Below are 17698 nucleotides of genomic sequence, written 5' to 3'. Positions count from 1 at the left end.
TGATCACGTGTATATAAAACCCAAACTTTTGCTGTACACAAGTTTTAGCCAATCATGGAAAAAAGCTTCAAAGTAAGAGGCTTTCAAAAATAGAAATGTTAATAGTTTATTTTTATCAATTAACAAAATGTAAAGTGAATAAACTTAAAATGAAATGATTATTTGGTGTCACCGCCCTTTACCTTCAAAACAATATCAATTCTTCTAAATACACTTGCACAAAATCAGAAGTTTTGAAGGATTATAGTTAATTGTATAACTAACCAATTATACCAAACAGGTGACAATGATACTTTCTATGTATAGGGTGAAAGAAAATCATTAACTGAAACAGAGATAGCTGTATAAGAGTCTTAACACTGGGTGAGGAATAGCCAACAAAGGTGAGGTTGTGGAAAACAGTTTCATGTCACAGGTCATACACCATAGTAAGATTGAACACAGCAACAAGACACAAGGTAATTATACTGCATCAGCAACCCTTAAAGAGGTTGTCCACTAATTTTACATCCTAAGAATAGGTCATCAATGTCAGATCTGACACGGGTCCAACACCTGGCTCCCCCACCGATCAGCTGTTAGTGGTGGGCGGCGATGGCCGCCAGCCAGAAGTACTCACTTGCAGAGCTGCTCCATCTACTTGTCATGACTGGTGCTTGTACTGCACATCTGCTTCCTATTGATTTGAATAGGAGGAGGATATGCAGAACCCTGCAGCCGCCACTACAAGTAGATGGTGAAGCTTAGCAAGTGAGTACATCCGGCCGGCGGCCATCGCTGCCACCGATAACTGATCGGCAGGGCTGCCGGGTGTTGGACCTTGGCCGATCAGACATTGATGACCTATCCTAAGGGTAGGCCATCAATGTTAATGTAGTGGACAACCTATTTAATGCAAACTTAGTGATGGCACCCTTCTCCCCTCGCCTTGCTTTGTACTTAAGATCTCTCCCAGGCAAAGATTTCAAAAGAGTCAGGTTTAAGAATGTGCGGATCAAGCTCTTTTGAAGAAGCACCAAGAATTTGGTAACCATAGGCGCAGTGGTCAGCCTAGAAAACTTAGTGTAGCAGGTGAAAAACACATTATGATTGCTTATATCCCTTCAAAATCTGAAGATGTCCAGCAGTGCCATCAGAGAAGAACAGACAGTGGGACCCGGCTTTTTGCCGGCACCAGTTGTCACGTAGATGATGTTTTATGCAATCTTCCAGTAGGAGAATATATACAAGTTTGTGTATTTTATACAAATTCTGACATTTGTGAATCGGAATGTGCTGGGATTGATTCCTGGCCGGGAGCACATGGATATTCTGAAAAAAATCCTTGCTCCAGCAAAACAGGTGAATGATTCCAAAAATAAGACACAGTACTTGTGACCGTTATAGGGATTGGAGTCTTAAGAATTATAAAGGAAATAAAACAGTGTTTTTTTCTGACACAATACAGTTGTAACTACTATCAGGTAGTGGATGTAATTAGGAAACATTTCTTGATTTTACATACAGATCCTGTCCTTACACAAATATAGAAAATGGCTGTAAATTTGTATCCAAAAGAGGTTTAACAATCAGCAATAATGTGTCTCCAAGCAACAGGTTCCTTTTTTTTAATTGTGTAAGAAAATACAATTGTAATAAAACAATTTTGAGGCTTAAGTACACAAAACAGTACTGCTCATATGTGAATGCCATATGGATGCCATATAGATTCATCTGAAAATTGTGCTAGTAAGTTCATTGTCTACCTGATAAACAGTGAAGCCATAACATATACTGTATGTTGGTCCATCAAGGTCATTGTGTAAATGGATAGAGGAGCAGATTTACAATGTCCAAAATCCACAAGAAGTGTGGCAGGAGCATGAAGACACATTATGCCACCCCACAACTTACATCAATCCTTGGAGTAGGACCAATGTGACATTGTTTCTTGAAGGCCTCTTTACCAACACGGTCCAGATGGAGACTGGAGGCTGGAGTGAAGCAACAGAGGCTGGAATTGTGGTCTATTCTCTATCGGTGAGTCCCGCTTTTATCCTGGACGCAATGATAGCTGCAGACTATGCGCTTCATACAGCTGTCAAAATCCACTCCAAACCTGACATTGTCAAGTCAAAAGGATGTAAAAAACATGTAGGAACCTTGGAAAAATGCTTAAAACTATCTTCAAATCACTTCAAAAACTGAGTTAGATCTGAAAATCTTATCCAAAAAATACATGGAATATTGATTTCTCTAAAAAAAAAAAAAAAAAAAAAAAAAAAAAACATACTGGATTTTTCTGCCACACAGAAAGTCTCTGTGAACATCCCCATAACGCACACTAAGTGATGGCACCTCCACCCCTCGCCTTGCACTTCAGCAATGAAAATGATATCAAAAGTAGGCTATGAAAAAGTAGGGGCCTGATCCTGGTATAGAGTGAGGAGTAATTGCCCATGCAATGTGACTGCCTTTACAATGTTATGAAAACTTAGATGACTGTATGTCCTTAAAGGAGATGTCTGGGAATATGGTATTGCTCATCTATGAATAGGTCCTCCATATCAGAAGGATGGGGGTCCACTTTCCAGCACCCCCAGTAATCAGCTGTTATCAGCTACTAGGAATTTATCTTCAGAACCTCAAAGCACGTTCTACACATTGAATGTAGTTGATATGTTCAACTCCTTTCTATGTCTACATCTGGCTTCGGCCTGACCTTGTAAGAGCTGATCGGTGGGGGTGCCTTAAGTTGGAGCACCCACCCTTCTATGATCATTAATATCATGTGCCCAGACAACTCATTTTAGTGTATTTCTCCCTGTTAAAGCCTTATATTTATATCAGCACTTACTTGGCTTCCTCCATGTTCTATATCAACGTAACGAGGCATGGGGAAACGAGAGTAAAGGATCTCCTGTCCATCATCAACAGGGGCCTGAAGCAAATGTCGGAAATTCTCATACTCCGGCATATCTTGATAGCCTGCTTTCCTCCACTGTGCAATAGTCTAGATTAAACCAGGACAAGGAGAAGAAGTTAACTAAAAATATTAACAATATGAATTAAACACAAAACTGATAGATGCAAAAATATTCCATTAGTGCATATGACAAGAGTCAAACTTACCTCACCATGATAAATAAGTGTGAAGACACATGGTCAGTGGGTGCTCTCGTCCACTGGCCCAGCCGCCTTTAGAAAGACAACATGGACCAGGGCTCATCCCCAACTGAACGCCCGAACTCCTCAACCGTGGGCGGAACACAACACAACCGTTAAGGCTTTATTGGATCCCCAACAACTAACAGCATATAACACATAACCAGCACAGCACAAATTGTAACAGGCAACAGCGTCTCACCCTTCCGCTGGCTCCCCAGGGTTTTAGATTCTTCGTATCTCAGATCTTCCAGGACTATGTACTCCAAACCAGTGGTCCCCTTCTTTTGGCAGGCACCCGCCCAGAGAGAAATAATGCCGGAGTTTGGAACTGAGACAGCACGGCAAAGTCTGTAACCAGGTGACCGAAATGTCCCAACCTGGGTTGCGTCCTAGGCGGTCATTGTTCTCCCATTCGATTCCGAAGATCCTAAATTAGCTGTCTGTCTTCAATCTAGTGCACCTGCTGTCGGGACCGACATTCCTAGGCTGAGGGCAGTAGGCAAAAATCTCCCGGTCAACTGAACAGTCCTCCTGATATACCCTCAGCCCTCATTGCAGGATACCGGGGACTTCACAATTGGTGGAATAAGATTGTCTTTTCATTGGCTGGATCTCAAGTCCCATATAACCATTTTTGGTCGTCTTTCAGTGCAGGCAAGGGAGAGCCACATACTGGTTGATATAGTCTTACAATGGAATGCTAGTAGGAGACATTTGGTTTGCAAGTTATGACATTAGAACAATGGTGGCTGAGGCAATTTACATAGAGTCAACAATCCACATGGTAATAAAATGGCATTCTAACAGGATTAAATTCATAATTGCATTACCTAGGTCAATATTACCAACATCAACAAGACTCTAGAAACAATGGGTATACAAAATAGTGTCCAGCTAGATTGTAAGAACTTAACCCATGAGTGGCATATTAAGAGTTTGCCACAAAATACCAAATTGTCCGGATAAATAAGAAATCATCCTATGTTGTATATAAAAGGGGTCCATTGCGTTACATTCCTCCCCCTTCTTATTTAGCCAGACATGATAGGCTTCCGATCATCCTTCTCCACCTGTCGGGACAGTCCATCCGCAGTTCCATGGTTCTTGCCTTGTTTATGTGCGATGGAGAAATTGTAGGATTGTAACGCCAGACTCTCCACCTAAGCAATCGCCCGTTGTCCCCAGCAGTGCGGTTTAGCCAACTCAATGGATTGTGGTCAGTGAGGACTGTAAATTCATTGCCAAAATGGTAGGGCTGCCATTTTTATTAGGGCCCAGACTATGGCCAGGCATTCCTTTTCTATGGTGGCGTAGGCCCTCTCTCAGTCCAACAGTTTCCGGGAGAGAGAAACTATCGGATGTTCCTCGCCGTCAGCCCCCACTTGGCTAAGTACCGCTCCTAGTCCTGTGTCTGATGCATCGGTTTGGACAATGAACCTACGTTGGAAGTCAGGCGCAGTCAGAACTGGGCTCTGGGCTAGCCGGTCTTTCAACTGGAGGAACGCAGCTTCACATTCTGGGGTCCAGATAAGGTTGCGGGCATATTTTTTCGTTGTGAGGTCGGTGAGCGGTTTTGCTACAGTGCTGTAATTGGGGATAAATTTTCTATAATAGTTTGCGGTGCCCAAAAATGCGCGGACCTGTTTTTGGTTGACTGGGCGCGGCCACTGGGTAATTGCTTCTACCTTTGCTGGTTCTGGACGAATGCACCCACTTCCCACCCGATGTCCCAGGTATAACACCTCGGCCATCCCCATTTGGCATTTGTCAGGTCGGATGGTGAGCTGGGCTTTGGCTACCCTTTGCAGCACCTGGGACACGTTCTGAAGATGCTCTTCCCAGGTGTCGCTGAAGATAGCGATGTCATCCAAATAGGCCTGGGCATACCCCTGACATCCCTCTAGTAAATGGTCCACCATCCTTTGGAAGGTAGCCGGGGCATTCTTCATCCCAAAAGGCATGCTGGTGAACTCATATAGGCCAAAAGGGGTTATGAAAGCTGATTTCTATTGAGCCTCTCTTGTGAGTGGGATCTGCCAGTATCCCTTGCTCAGATCAAGGGTGGATATAAACCGAGATCCCCCCAACCGATCTAGTAGTTCATCCACCCGGGGCATGGGGTAGGCATCTGTAACTGTGATCTCATTGAGCCGTCTATAGTCCACACAGAAACGAGTACTCTTGTCCTTTTTTGGCACCAGCACAGCACTGGCAGCCCATGGGCTTTGGGAGGGGACTATGACTCCCATGTTTAACATGTCATCCACCTCGGCCTTCATCATTGTCAACACCGGTGGTGTCACTCGGTAGGCAGGTTGGCGTAGTGGAGTGGATACCCCTGTGTTGACATGATGCCGGACCAGAGGTGTTCGACCAGGCAAGCTCGTGAACAGGGATTCATAGGGGCTGAGTACGTCTGATAACTGTTGCTTCTGTGATGGACACAGCTGTTCCCCCAGTGATACATCTTTTACCCCCATGTCCCTTTTGAAGTCCACTAATAGGTCTGGGATCTGGTCTATATCAGGGTCATCTAAATCGGGACAAAAAACTGCTAAGTTGGTGACCTCTCTCTCCTCATAAGCTTTTAGCCTGTTAACATGGTAGGTACGCTCACGAACCCCTGCTCAGTCCAAGGCCACGGTGTAGTTAGTATTGCCACATTTCCTGGTAATGGTAAATGGACCCGCCCACATGACTTGCAGTTTGTTTTTTCGTACCGGTACGAGTACTAGGACCTTCTGTCCACAGGCAAATTTTCGGAGTCGGGCAGCACGGTCATAACATTGTTTTTGCCTTTCCTGAGCCACTTCTAAGTTCCCGTGGGCTAATGCCATGAGGTGCCTCATCCTTTCCCTAAATTTTTGAACATAATCTAGGATGGGAACCTCTTCTGTGGGGAAGGTGCCCTCCCAACTTTCTCGTACCAGCTCTAAGGGGCCCCGTACTTTTCGGCCGTACAGCAATTCGAAAGGGGAGAACCCAGTGGAGTCCTGTGGCACCTCCCGGTAAGCAAAAAGGAGCTGCTGCAGGTTTTTCTCCCAGTCCCCTCCCTTGGCCTCTACATAATGGCTAATGAGCTGTTTCAGGGTTCCATTGAAGCGCTCACACAATCCATTCGTTTCAGGATGATAGGGGGTTGTGCGCATGGGGCGGACTCCATGTTTCTCCCAGAGGGTCTGAATCAGTTTGCTTTGGAACTGTGGCCCCTGGTCAGTTAATACTTCCTGTGGAAACCCTACTCGGCTAAAGATGTCCAGTAAAGCTTGAGCCATATGTTCTGCATCTATGGAAGTCAAGGCAGTGGCTTCTGGGTAGCGGGTGGCAAAGTCTACCAGGGTGAGGATGAATCTTTTCCCGCTGCGGCTGGGGATGGCTAAGGGGCCTACTAAATCAATGGCAATTCTCTGGAACGGCTCCCCTATCAAAGGCATGGGTTGGAGTGGGGCTCCGCCCATACGTTGACACACTGGAAAAGAGGCTCTGTAGTTCTTCACTTCTTGAGTGACCCTTGGCCAAAAAACCTACGCAACAGGCGGACCCTGGTCTTTTTGGTCCCCATGTGCCCAGCTGCGGGAACATCATCAGCTAAACGCAGTAGTTGAGGTCGGTATTGCTGGGATACCACAAGCTGATGTACACGGGTCCAAGGTCTTTCTGGGCAGGATGCGGGCTTTTCCCAATATAAAAGGCCTCTTTCCCATCTATACACCTCCCCCTGATTTCCTCCCCCAGGTTGGGCAGCCGCACTACGGATATTCTCTAGGGTGTGGTCTATCAGTTGGGCTTCCCTGAATTCCTTACAATCTATCTCCCCCCAGTCAATGGCCACAGTTTGGTTTGATGTACTCACATTTGTTGGCTCAGAAGAGGAGGCTGAAGACGGCGGGGGTGGGTTATCCTCGGATGGGTTGGTAGAAAGATCTGCACACGGTTGATTCTTGGCTTGGCTGCGGGTGATGGCGGTGACGAACTGGCTGGATAATCCTTGTCCCAGGTCGTTTCCCAAAAGGACAGGGGTTGGGAGGCCGTCCATGAGCCCCACTTCAACCTCTCCCTGGTCAGTTCCCCAGTCCAACTGCAACTCGTGCCAGAGGGATGTTTGATCGCTGGCCCCCAGCAAGGGAGATGGTCACTTGGCGGCCTGGTAAATGATGTTCGGCGGGAACAATATCTGGGCTAACCAGGGTGATTGAGGATCCAGTGTCTCGAAGTCCCTGAGCCGGTATTCCACCAACCTTAACCGTCTGTATGTGGCGATCGAGGTTGGCTGGTGTACGGTGTCCGACTGCCGCAAGGTGTGGATCGGGTAAATCACCTCCTCAGCTGCTGGTGTTTCGTGGGGGTAGTATCCTCCAGGCCTCGCTGGTTCATCTCTGCATATGTTGACTGGTTGAGCTGGCAGACGGGCTCCAGGCATGGGGCCCCGGTTTTGAAGACACTCTTTGGCCATGTGTCCAAGGCGCCCACATGTATAACAGCGTCGTGGGTTAGGCAAATCACGGGCCCTGTTGGTAAGCCTTTTCCCTGTTGGGGCTTCTGTGGCATAGTGAGTTAGACCAGCACGGGAGTCTGGAGGTCGCTGGGATCCATGGTTGAGGAATCTCCTGGGGTCAGTGAGTCTATTGGGTCTCCAGCTGGGTCGGTTGGCTGTAAATTCGTCAGCCAATCGCGCTGCTTGCTCGGGGGTGTCAGGCTTCCGGTCCGCCACCCATTCTCGTATTTCCGGGTCCATCTTCTCCATAAGCTGTTCGAGTACTATCATGTCCCGGTGGGCAGCAGCAGAGTGGGTAGACCGACCATCGAGCCAGCAGTTACAGTGTCGTCGGAGCTGACTGCCAAATTCAACGTAGGAGACACCCTGGCGAGGCATAGTCCGGAACTTAATGCGATATCTCTCAGGGGTTATGGCAAAAAAGGTCAACAGATTGTCCTTAATAATTCCATAGTCCAAGCAATCCTGAGGCCCAAGTGATCGGACAGCCTCCTGGGCCCGACCAGGCAAACTTGTCCACAGGTATCTGGGCCACTCAGCTGTGGGCACCCTGTGCATACTCATCACCTCAAAGTTTTGCAAGTGTAAATCAATCTCCGTGCTGGATTCATTCATCACTGGTATGTCACTGTAGCGAAGATGACTTCCTTGGTGGTGGTCTATTGTGGAGGTGGGCACTGGTGGTAAGGAAATTGGAGCTCCAAGCACTGCTTGTAAAACACCAGCCCTTTCTTCTCTTGAAGCTTCAGGCCCCAAGGCAGCCAACCATTCCTTGGCTTGTTCTGCTGGGGAATGGGTGGTTTCCAGATTGTCACGGGACCCAGGATGAGGCACGTGGTGGGCATCCTCGGGTACAACGTCGACGGGGTCCTCATCGTCCTCCACCTCATTCTGGATCTCCCAATCGACCAATTTCTGGATCAAAGCCGCCCAGGTGTCAGCGCTTCTGTATTCAACATTTCGTCTCTGGCACATATCCTGTAGCATCCATTTACTGCTGCGGTCGTATCTCCTCTCCGGCCCTTGTCCCATGGCTGAGCTGGTGGGGTTGGACATGGCAGTGTCCGAAACCTGAATGCCTCACCTATGGCTTGCTGGATATGCTTATATGCCTCCCTGGTTGTTGAGCCCCTGGACGGTGTCCACGAACACCTGTCCCCTGCAGCTCTCCTGGATAAACCAGGCTGAGTAGTATCCCACCGCTGCCACCAATTGTGAAGACACGGGGTCAGTGGGTGCTCTCGTCCACTGGCCCAGCCGCCTTTAGAAAGACAACATGGACCAGGGCTCATCCCCAACTGAACGCCCGAACTCCTCAACCGTGGGCGGAACACTACTCGGATAACACAGGGTGAAGGAATCACAATATTAAGGCTTTATTGGATCCCCAACAACTAACAGCATATAACACATAACCAGCACAGCACAAATTGTAACAGGCAACAGAGTCTCACCCTTCCGCTGGCTCCCCAGGGTTTTAGATTCTTAGTATCTCAGATCTTCCAGGACTATGTACTCCAAACCAGTGGTCCCCTTCTTTTGGCAGGCACCCGCCCAGAGAGAAATAATGCCGGAGTTTGGAACTGAGACAGCACGGCAAAGTCTGTAACCAGGTGACCGAAATGTCCCAACCTGGGTTCCGTCCTAGGCGATCATTGTTCTCCCATTTGATTCCGAAGATCCTAAATTAGCTGCCTGTCTTCAAGCTAGTGCACCTGCAGTCGGGACCGACATCCCTAGGCTGAGGGCAGTAGGCAAAAATCTCCCGGTCAACTGAACAGTCCTCCTGATATACCCTCAGCCCTCATTGCAGGATACCGGGGACTTCACGATTGGTGGAAGAAGACTGTCTTTTCATTGGCTGGATCTCAAGTCCCATATAACCATTTTTGGTCGTATTTCAGTCCAGGCAAGGGAGAACCACATACTGGTTGATATACTACTACAATGGAATGCTAGTAGGAGACATTTGGTTTGCAAGTTATGACATTAGAACAATGATGGCTGAGTCAATTTACATAGAGTCAACAATCCACATGGTAATACAATGGCATTCTAACAGGATTAAATTCATAATTGCATTACCTAGGTCAATATTACCAACATCAACAAGACTCTAGAAACAATGGGTATACAAAATAGTGTCCAGCTAGATTGTAAGAACTTAACCCATGAGTGGCATATTACGAGTTCGCCACAAAATACCAAATTGTCCGGATAAATAAGAAATCATCCTATGTTGTATATAAAAGGGGTCCATTGCGTTACAATAAGGATCTGGAAAAATGTGTCCATCAGAAGGATCCTATCTGGTAGAATGCTGGTGCTATCGAGCAATACAGGCTGTAAAAACAAGGAATCATTTATTTGCATGAATGAGTTTTCTAGAAACTTGATACATTACATATACTGTGTATATTAAAGATGCACTCCGGTTAATTTTTTTACTAAATGTGTGTATATATGAATGTAATGTAGTGTGAGTGTATTAATATACTCTACTATCGCCACCTTCCCCAGCTTCCAGTTCCATTCTGCTCCTCTTCTCAGTGATGTCACCAATCGCCACCTTCTGCTGTATTCAGCTTACAGATCGGTTCTGCTCCTCTTCTCAGTGACGTCACCACACTTCAGACTCTCCGGCTTATTCCATCTCTATGTATGAGACAGAACTCTCTTTTATAAAGGAAGCATTCTGACACTCCATAGGCTTACATTGTAAAAGCCACTTCCGTGTCACGCAGAGCTCAATGTGAGCCGGAGAGCTTGCAGAGCAGTAACATCACTGAGAATAGGAGCGGAATGGCGCTGGAGGCCAGAGAAGGTGGCTTTAGGTGAGTATATTAACACACAAACTACACTACATACACAGATTTAGTTAAAAAAAAACAAAAAAACTTCATGGAAGGCCTTCTTTAAAACAGTGTTACACACCTGTCCCAGGTCTGGACTCTGCTTCCTAAAACCCAGGTGCGCTAAACTTTCTTGTTCTGCATGTTGAGCTTTGCAAGTATCCTGATGTGCTCCCATGTGTTGAACTTCCTAGGCCTATATAAGGCCTACCAAGAAACACACCCCGTGTCTTGGTATTAAGAATTTTACTTTGTCTATGCACAGCTCCCTGTCTCTGGTCTCCAGGATGTCTTCTGTATGCCTGCAGCTTCCAGAACCTCTGTTACTTGTTCAAAGTCTTCTATGGCATCTGCTGTCTGCGTTCACGAGGATGTCTCCTCTCTGCCTGTGGCTTCCAGTACCTCTGCTATCTGTCTGCATTTCCTGCGTGTTTCAACTGCCTGCTGCACTGATGCCTGTGACCCCTACAGTCCTGCTCATCGTTATTGGCACCCATGAAGTTTAAGTATATAATGTGGAATATCTCCTGAAAAAATGAATCAATTGAACAGTATTTTTGTATATAGACTCGTGTTTAATACAAAAGAGCAAATGATAAACAATAATTTAAAGCAAAAACCAATGGGAGGGAAAATAGGAAAACCTAAAGCTTGCTGTGTCACTGGTATTGCCACCCTTTACATTAATTTAGTATGGAAACACATTTTGACTCGCCTGTGGTAAATCACAAAAGAGATTTACCTGTGATTAATTGTTGGTGCCCATGTGACATGAATTAGCCAATGAATGATGACTTCAGTGTTTTAAAAAGCCACATGGTAGGCCCTGTTCCTTTGTCACAATGGTGAAGACAATGGAGCTGTCTGAGGACATCAGAACTGCTATTATTAGCAAACACAAGACTTCCAAAGGATATAAGGCCATCTCCAAAGACCTTGGTATCCCAGTTTCAACAGTGCGCAATGTTATTAAATAGTTTGCCAAGCATGAAACCGTCAAGAACCTCTCTCTCTCTCGTGGGGGAAAAAGGAAAATTGACGAGATGTCTTTGAAGGTTGGTGCGAATGGTGGAAAAAAAACACCACATCAAACATCCATAGACCTGAAGGCCAACCTGTAACGGTCTGGGGTCATGGTTTCAACAAGTAACATACGCCGCACACTAAACCAAGCACAGCTTTATGGGCGAAGGGCAAGGAAGAAACCATTGCTGAAGAAAAGGCATAAAAAGGAACGACCGATCTTTGCCAAAGAGTACCTTGACAAACCACAATCCTTCTGGGAAAATGTTCTGTGGGCAGATGAAACAAAAATAGAGCTTTTTGGCAATGCAAAGCAACAGTTTGTTTACAGATGGCGCAATGGGAAGCTTATAAGGAATAGAACACATTACCAACAGTCTAGCATGGTGGAGGATCCATAATGCTGTGGTATTGGAGGCCTTGACCCTATCACAGGAATCATGAAATCAGATAATTATCAAGACATTTTAGAGTGAAATGTCCTACCCAGTATAAGAAAACTTGGTCATGGGTCCTCCAGCAAGACAATGACCCAAAGCAAACATCCAAAAGTACACAGGAATGGTTGAAAAAGAAAAGATGGACTGTTTTAAAATGGCCAGAAATGAGTCCCGACTTCAACCCCATTAAAAATCTGGGGTGAGCTGAAATCTGATAATGGGAAAAATATCCCTGCAAACATTCAAGAGCTTGAACAAACTGCAAAGGAGGAGTGGGAAAAAATTCCAGCTGGGAAGTGTAAGAAGCTTATAGATGGCTACAAGAAACGTTTGGAGGCTGTCAGCAATGCCAAAGGGGATGCAACCAAGTATTAATTAGGGATGCTTTTATTGCTGCACATGCTGTTTATTCTGTTTCTTCTTTGAAATTGCAACATGGAAGTTGAAAAACAATGTTTTATTGTTGCATTACTTAGGACCGCTAATTAAAAAATCCTGAGGACATAACTTTGGTACATTTCCATTTATTTCTGAAAATATTGTACAGTCTATGAAAAAATGAAGGGGTGCCAATAATGGTGAGCAGCATTGTATGACCACTCGGACCTTGGTCTTCGAGGATCCACCTCACCTAGTGAGCACTTGACAAGCAGATCCATCACCAGATTTCCTAATACAAAACTGCATACATTACTGAATAGATTACCTAAACCTTATAAGATGATGTATGACAGAATGGCTGCATAATCTTTTATGAAAGTTTAATATGTTCTCTGCCCACTGAACCTGACTGACCGTGTCCACCTGCTGCTGCTGCTGAAATCTCACACTGCTAAGTACAAGCTGCAGTTGTCTGTCAGGTTGGGTGGGTGGAGTGTGCATATGCTTGTACTCATTAGCTATTTCATTCTACAGCTGGACTCATAAATTACTCATCAGAATTATTAAGCCAGTCTGAAATAGATTTAAAAAGTAAGTATCACACTTAAAATGTCTAATAATGTAAAAGTGTAATGTCAATTGCTGACAGATCCGCTTTCACTATGCACAACCAGACCCAGTCTTCCATAAGAAACTACATTTTGCCTGTTCTTAAATCATCTCAGGGATAGTAAAAGCATGTTAGGAATTCCTGCATATATAGTGTTTAATGTATATAAATGTTCAGTAGAGTTCTACACTATATGGACATAAATATTAGGACACACACAGGGGCGTACATACAAATAATGGGGCCCCATAAGAGAAGTTCTAATTAGTGTTGAGCCACCCCCGTAGTGTTCGAGTTCGGTTCGGTTCGTCGAACACCTTCAAACACTGTTAAAACCAATGGCAGGCAAACAAAAACACATAGAAACACACAGAAAACACATAGAAAACACTTCAAAGGTGTCCAAAAGCTGACAAACTGCTCAGAAGACACAACTAACACATGGAAAAGTGACAAGTACATATAGTCATGCGAAAAGAAAAGAGGTGGAGGAGTAAAAGGAGGGGGAGGCACAGATATAGGCATGTCATGCCCTTCTAAAACCGAAAAAGTGCGAAGCCGACACGGCCAGTCCGTTACTGCCCGTGCCACCTCCGTGTCGCCGGGTTTGTGCCAGAGCCGCGGTGAACCCTGACGGCCAGTCCCCCTCTCCCAATACTGGTGCCTGTCCGCTGGTGGGTCGAGCGAGCCCCCCTGCTGTGGAGGCAGGTCTAATCTTTTTAATTTAAATTGTCTCTCTAATTTGAATGAGTACACTTTAAATCCTTTTACAAGGATCTATTGGAGGGCAAGTCTCATGCCAGCAGCCGCGGTAATTCCAGCTCCAGTAGCGTCCACTAAAGCTGCTGCAGTTAAAAAGCTTTTATAAGGAACAAGCTTGGCGGTCCACCGCAAGGCGTCCTACCGCCAGTCCCAGCCCCTGTGCCTTGGGGTGCCTCCCCGATGCTCTTCACTGAGTGTCCCAGGGGCCCGAAGCATTTCCTTTGAAAAAATTAAGTGTCCAAACTACAAGTGGTGTAGCTTGCTTAACAGCTGGGTTAATCCGCTGACTAGCAGACACTGCTACTAGGCCCAAAGTATTGCTTGGGCTAGATGCAGTTAAAAATTTGTAATTAGATACTCACGTTGGATGCTGAGAAAGCATTCCATAGAGTCTCCTGGCACGCCATATATTATTCTCTTAAAAAGCTTGGAGTAGGGGACCCTTTTATAGCCAAAATCATGGCCCTGTATCGCAATCCGTCAGCTAGGCTGAAGATAAATGGAACATTATCATCACCTTTCATAATCACCAATGGGACAAGGCAGGGATGTCCTCTGTCCCCTCTCTTATACATCCTAGTGATGGAGCACCTGCTCTCATCAATTCACGATAACCCCAATATTAAGGAGATTGAGGTGGGAGGCACCGAGTACAAGTGCTCTGCATTTGCTGATGATGTCCTAGTATATATCACTCAACCACATATATCCATCACTGCTGTTATGGCTGAAATAGATCACTTTGGTACATGGTCAAATTTTAAAATCAATGCAGCGAAGTCTGAGGCCCTCGATGTCTCCCTCCCCAAATCCATACAGGATTCCATCCAGTCCAACTTTCCCTTTGCCTGGCCCTCACAGGGTATCAAATACTTAGGAATTCGTATTCATAGAGACCTCTCCCGTCTATTTTATCTTAATTTTGGGCCCTTTATGAACAACTCCATAGAGATCTTACTTCTTGGACGGTGAAGGATTTTTCCTGGTTCAGCAGAATAAATATACTAAAAATGAACGTCCTACCTAAACTCTTATACCTCTTCCAAACCATTCCCGTGGTAATTCCCTCAAATTTTTGGAAAAGACTACGCAGTAGCTTTTGCAGATTTATCTGGGCAAGTGGGCGTCCACGCATTCGGGGGGACATTCTGATCAGACACAAACAAAAGGGGGGCCTTAGCCTTCCGGATTGTAGAAGGTATTACATGGCAGCAGTACACGCTAGAATCCTGGACTTCTTCCATCATTCGAAGGGGAAATTGTGGGTCAAAATAGCTCAATCCATTTGTCCTAAAGCTCTTACCACTCTCCCATGGTGCGCCCATTTAATTGTCCACTCTCTTGGCCTCATGTCATATAGTACTTATGCCACTGCTTTGGCTTTGAGATCCCAAAAAAAAAAGCTTATCCTCAATCGACCCCCAGGGCCCCTTGCTCCCGATTTCAAATAATCCAGATTTCCCACCAGGACTATCTGCAAATAGATTTCTCGGTTCAAATAAATCCCATCCGATATTATTTTCTCATGTCATCTCCAATACTTCGCTGCTCCCCCTCAATGACTTGTTACAGGGAAGAGCCACTTCCCCGAAGGCTAATTTTGAATATAGCCAGTTACAACACTTCTATTCAACTGTGAAGAAGCGCACACATCTTCATAGAGATCTCACAAACTTTGAAAAATTGAGCCTATCATTGTCACACCCTACACACTCCATCTCCCTACTGTATAATCTCCTCATTGCCCACGTAACTGACAATAGGCCAGGATTCTGCGGTGCATGGGAAAGGGAACTGGGGAAGTCCTTCTCTGACTCACAATGGGACAAATGTTTCTTCCTAACACATAAAACCTCAATAGTGTCCAAAGCTCAGGAAACCTCCTTCAAAATTATCTCTAGATATTACCGGGTACCAGCAGTCCTTCATAGATGGTATACAGTGGTCTCAGATAGATGTTGGAGATGTGGGGAGGGGGAAAGGACAATGTCACACATATGGAGGGCATGCCCTATAATAAATGCATTTTGGGCAAAGCTGGTTCCCATGATTGAGAAAATAACTGGTTTGACTATCCCTAATACGCCAGAAGCCCTCCTTTTATCAATGTTACCAATAAGTAAACGTAGTTATAAAAGGTCATCAATAGGCTACCTAATACATGCGGCTAAGAGTGTCATTCCACGACCCTGGAAAAGCAGAGACCCACCCACTGTGGAGGAATGGTTTGCGGAGATCTCCCTCCTTAATAGGATGGAGCATCTGATTGCCATCTCACCGGCTGATGGTGATAGATACTGTGTGATTTGGAGGGATTGGATTGATTTGCAAAACTGACGCCTACCATCTAGCCCCCAACTAAAGTTATCCGTGATGTCGGCACAACAATGATCATAATCACACTCTATTGATTGGTGGTCTGCCGTGGTCCGCTCCCTCTCTCTCTATCTTTCATATGGAAAAATACATGCTTGATCTGGATATTGATGGAAAACCCTCCCTGTACCCCCCAATGTACTGTCGTTATGCATAGATTTATAGTTATACTACCCCTTTTACTATGTATATTGTATTTTCTTGTACTTTTTCAACACAAAAATAAAAAAAAACTTGAATTTGAAAAAAAAAATTGTAATTAGATCTACAGGCGGTGGCTACTCCGCTGACTAGCAGACACTGAAGCTTTGGAGCAGACCTCTGATTCCCAGGCTATAGTATAAGTAAACAGCTCTTCAGACTCATCCATCTGTGTTACCCCAAGCCACAGTGTATGTAGTTTCTTACGGTTAAAAGGGGGGGGGAGAGACCCGACCCACCTGGAATTGACGATGGCAACGTCATGTAAAACACAGCAAGGGGACTCCAAAAAGAGTCTCCATTTTTTTCCCAAAATTGTGGCACAGACACCACTTAAGTGGCATAAATTGTCCCAGAGTTGCTTAAAATGGTTGGTGAGGTGATTTTCCAAAATCCTCAAGCTTTTAGTCTCCCCAGAATGACACAGGTGGGGCAGATGGTGGTTGTCCCGGCCCGCTAGGCCGCATTGTAGCACAGTGAGCTTCGCACTGCAACTTATGCTTCATATCCATGTGACGGTTCATGCATGAAGTACTCAAACTATGGATTTTTTGGCCTCTACTTAGCTTTTGGTGACAAATGATTAAGATAACACGAGTTGGGTCATCCTTATCGATCTGAAAAAATTCACAGGCTATGCAAGGTTTAGAGCCCATGCGACTCTGCTACTAGCAATACTATCAAATGATTGGCTGGGTTAGATGCAGAGCGTCTGGGTTTGGTTGGGGGTTCCCACAGTCTGCCTAGGCTAGATGCAGTTAAAAATTATTATTAGATACACAGGCGGTGCAGCTTGCTTCGCAGTTGGGCTAATACGCCAAAAGTATTGGTAGACTCTATACTAAATAAGGAAGGATTCACTGACTGTGGTGGCCCCTCCGTGGGCCATGGCGATTGGTGGAGATTTGGTGGATGATTATAGGAGAAAGCTCCTTAATAGAGAAAGTTGGTGGATTTATACTTTAAATACACGTGTACCAGCGGGTTTAAACATCAGACATGATTTGATGTATCATTATGAGTGATCATTTATAGATTATTATTATACAGTACAGACCAAAAGTTTGGACACACCTTCTCATTTAAAGATTTTTCTGTATTTTCATGACTATGAAAATTGTACATTCACACTGAAGGCATCAAAACTATGAATTAACACATGTGGAATTATATACTTAACAAAAAACTGTGAAACAACTGAAAATATGTCTTATATTCTAGGTTCTTCAAAGTAGCCACCTCTTGCTTTGATGACTGCTTTGCACACTCTTGGCATTCTCTTGATGAGCTTCAAGAGGTAGTCACCGGAAATGGTCTTCCAACAATCTTGAAGGAGTTCCCAGAGATGCTTAGCACTTGTTGGCCTTTTTGCCATCACTCTGCGGTCCAGCTCACCCCAAACCATCTCGAT

At 45.2% G+C, this 17698-nt stretch overlaps 1 pseudogene; it reads right to left on the bottom strand.

The window, feature by feature from the left end:
- Window positions 1-17698, bottom strand: part of LOC141155377 (protein transport protein Sec23A-like) — a 45302-nt pseudogene that overhangs the window by 8258 nt on the left and 19346 nt on the right.

Source organism: Phyllobates terribilis, unplaced genomic scaffold (genome assembly GCF_046119375.1).
Source record: "Phyllobates terribilis strain yellow unplaced genomic scaffold, ASM4611937v1 Scaffold_7__3_contigs__length_470593459, whole genome shotgun sequence".
NCBI lineage: Eukaryota > Metazoa > Chordata > Amphibia > Anura > Dendrobatidae > Phyllobates > Phyllobates terribilis.
This window is presented reverse-complemented; position numbering and strand designations above follow the sequence as displayed.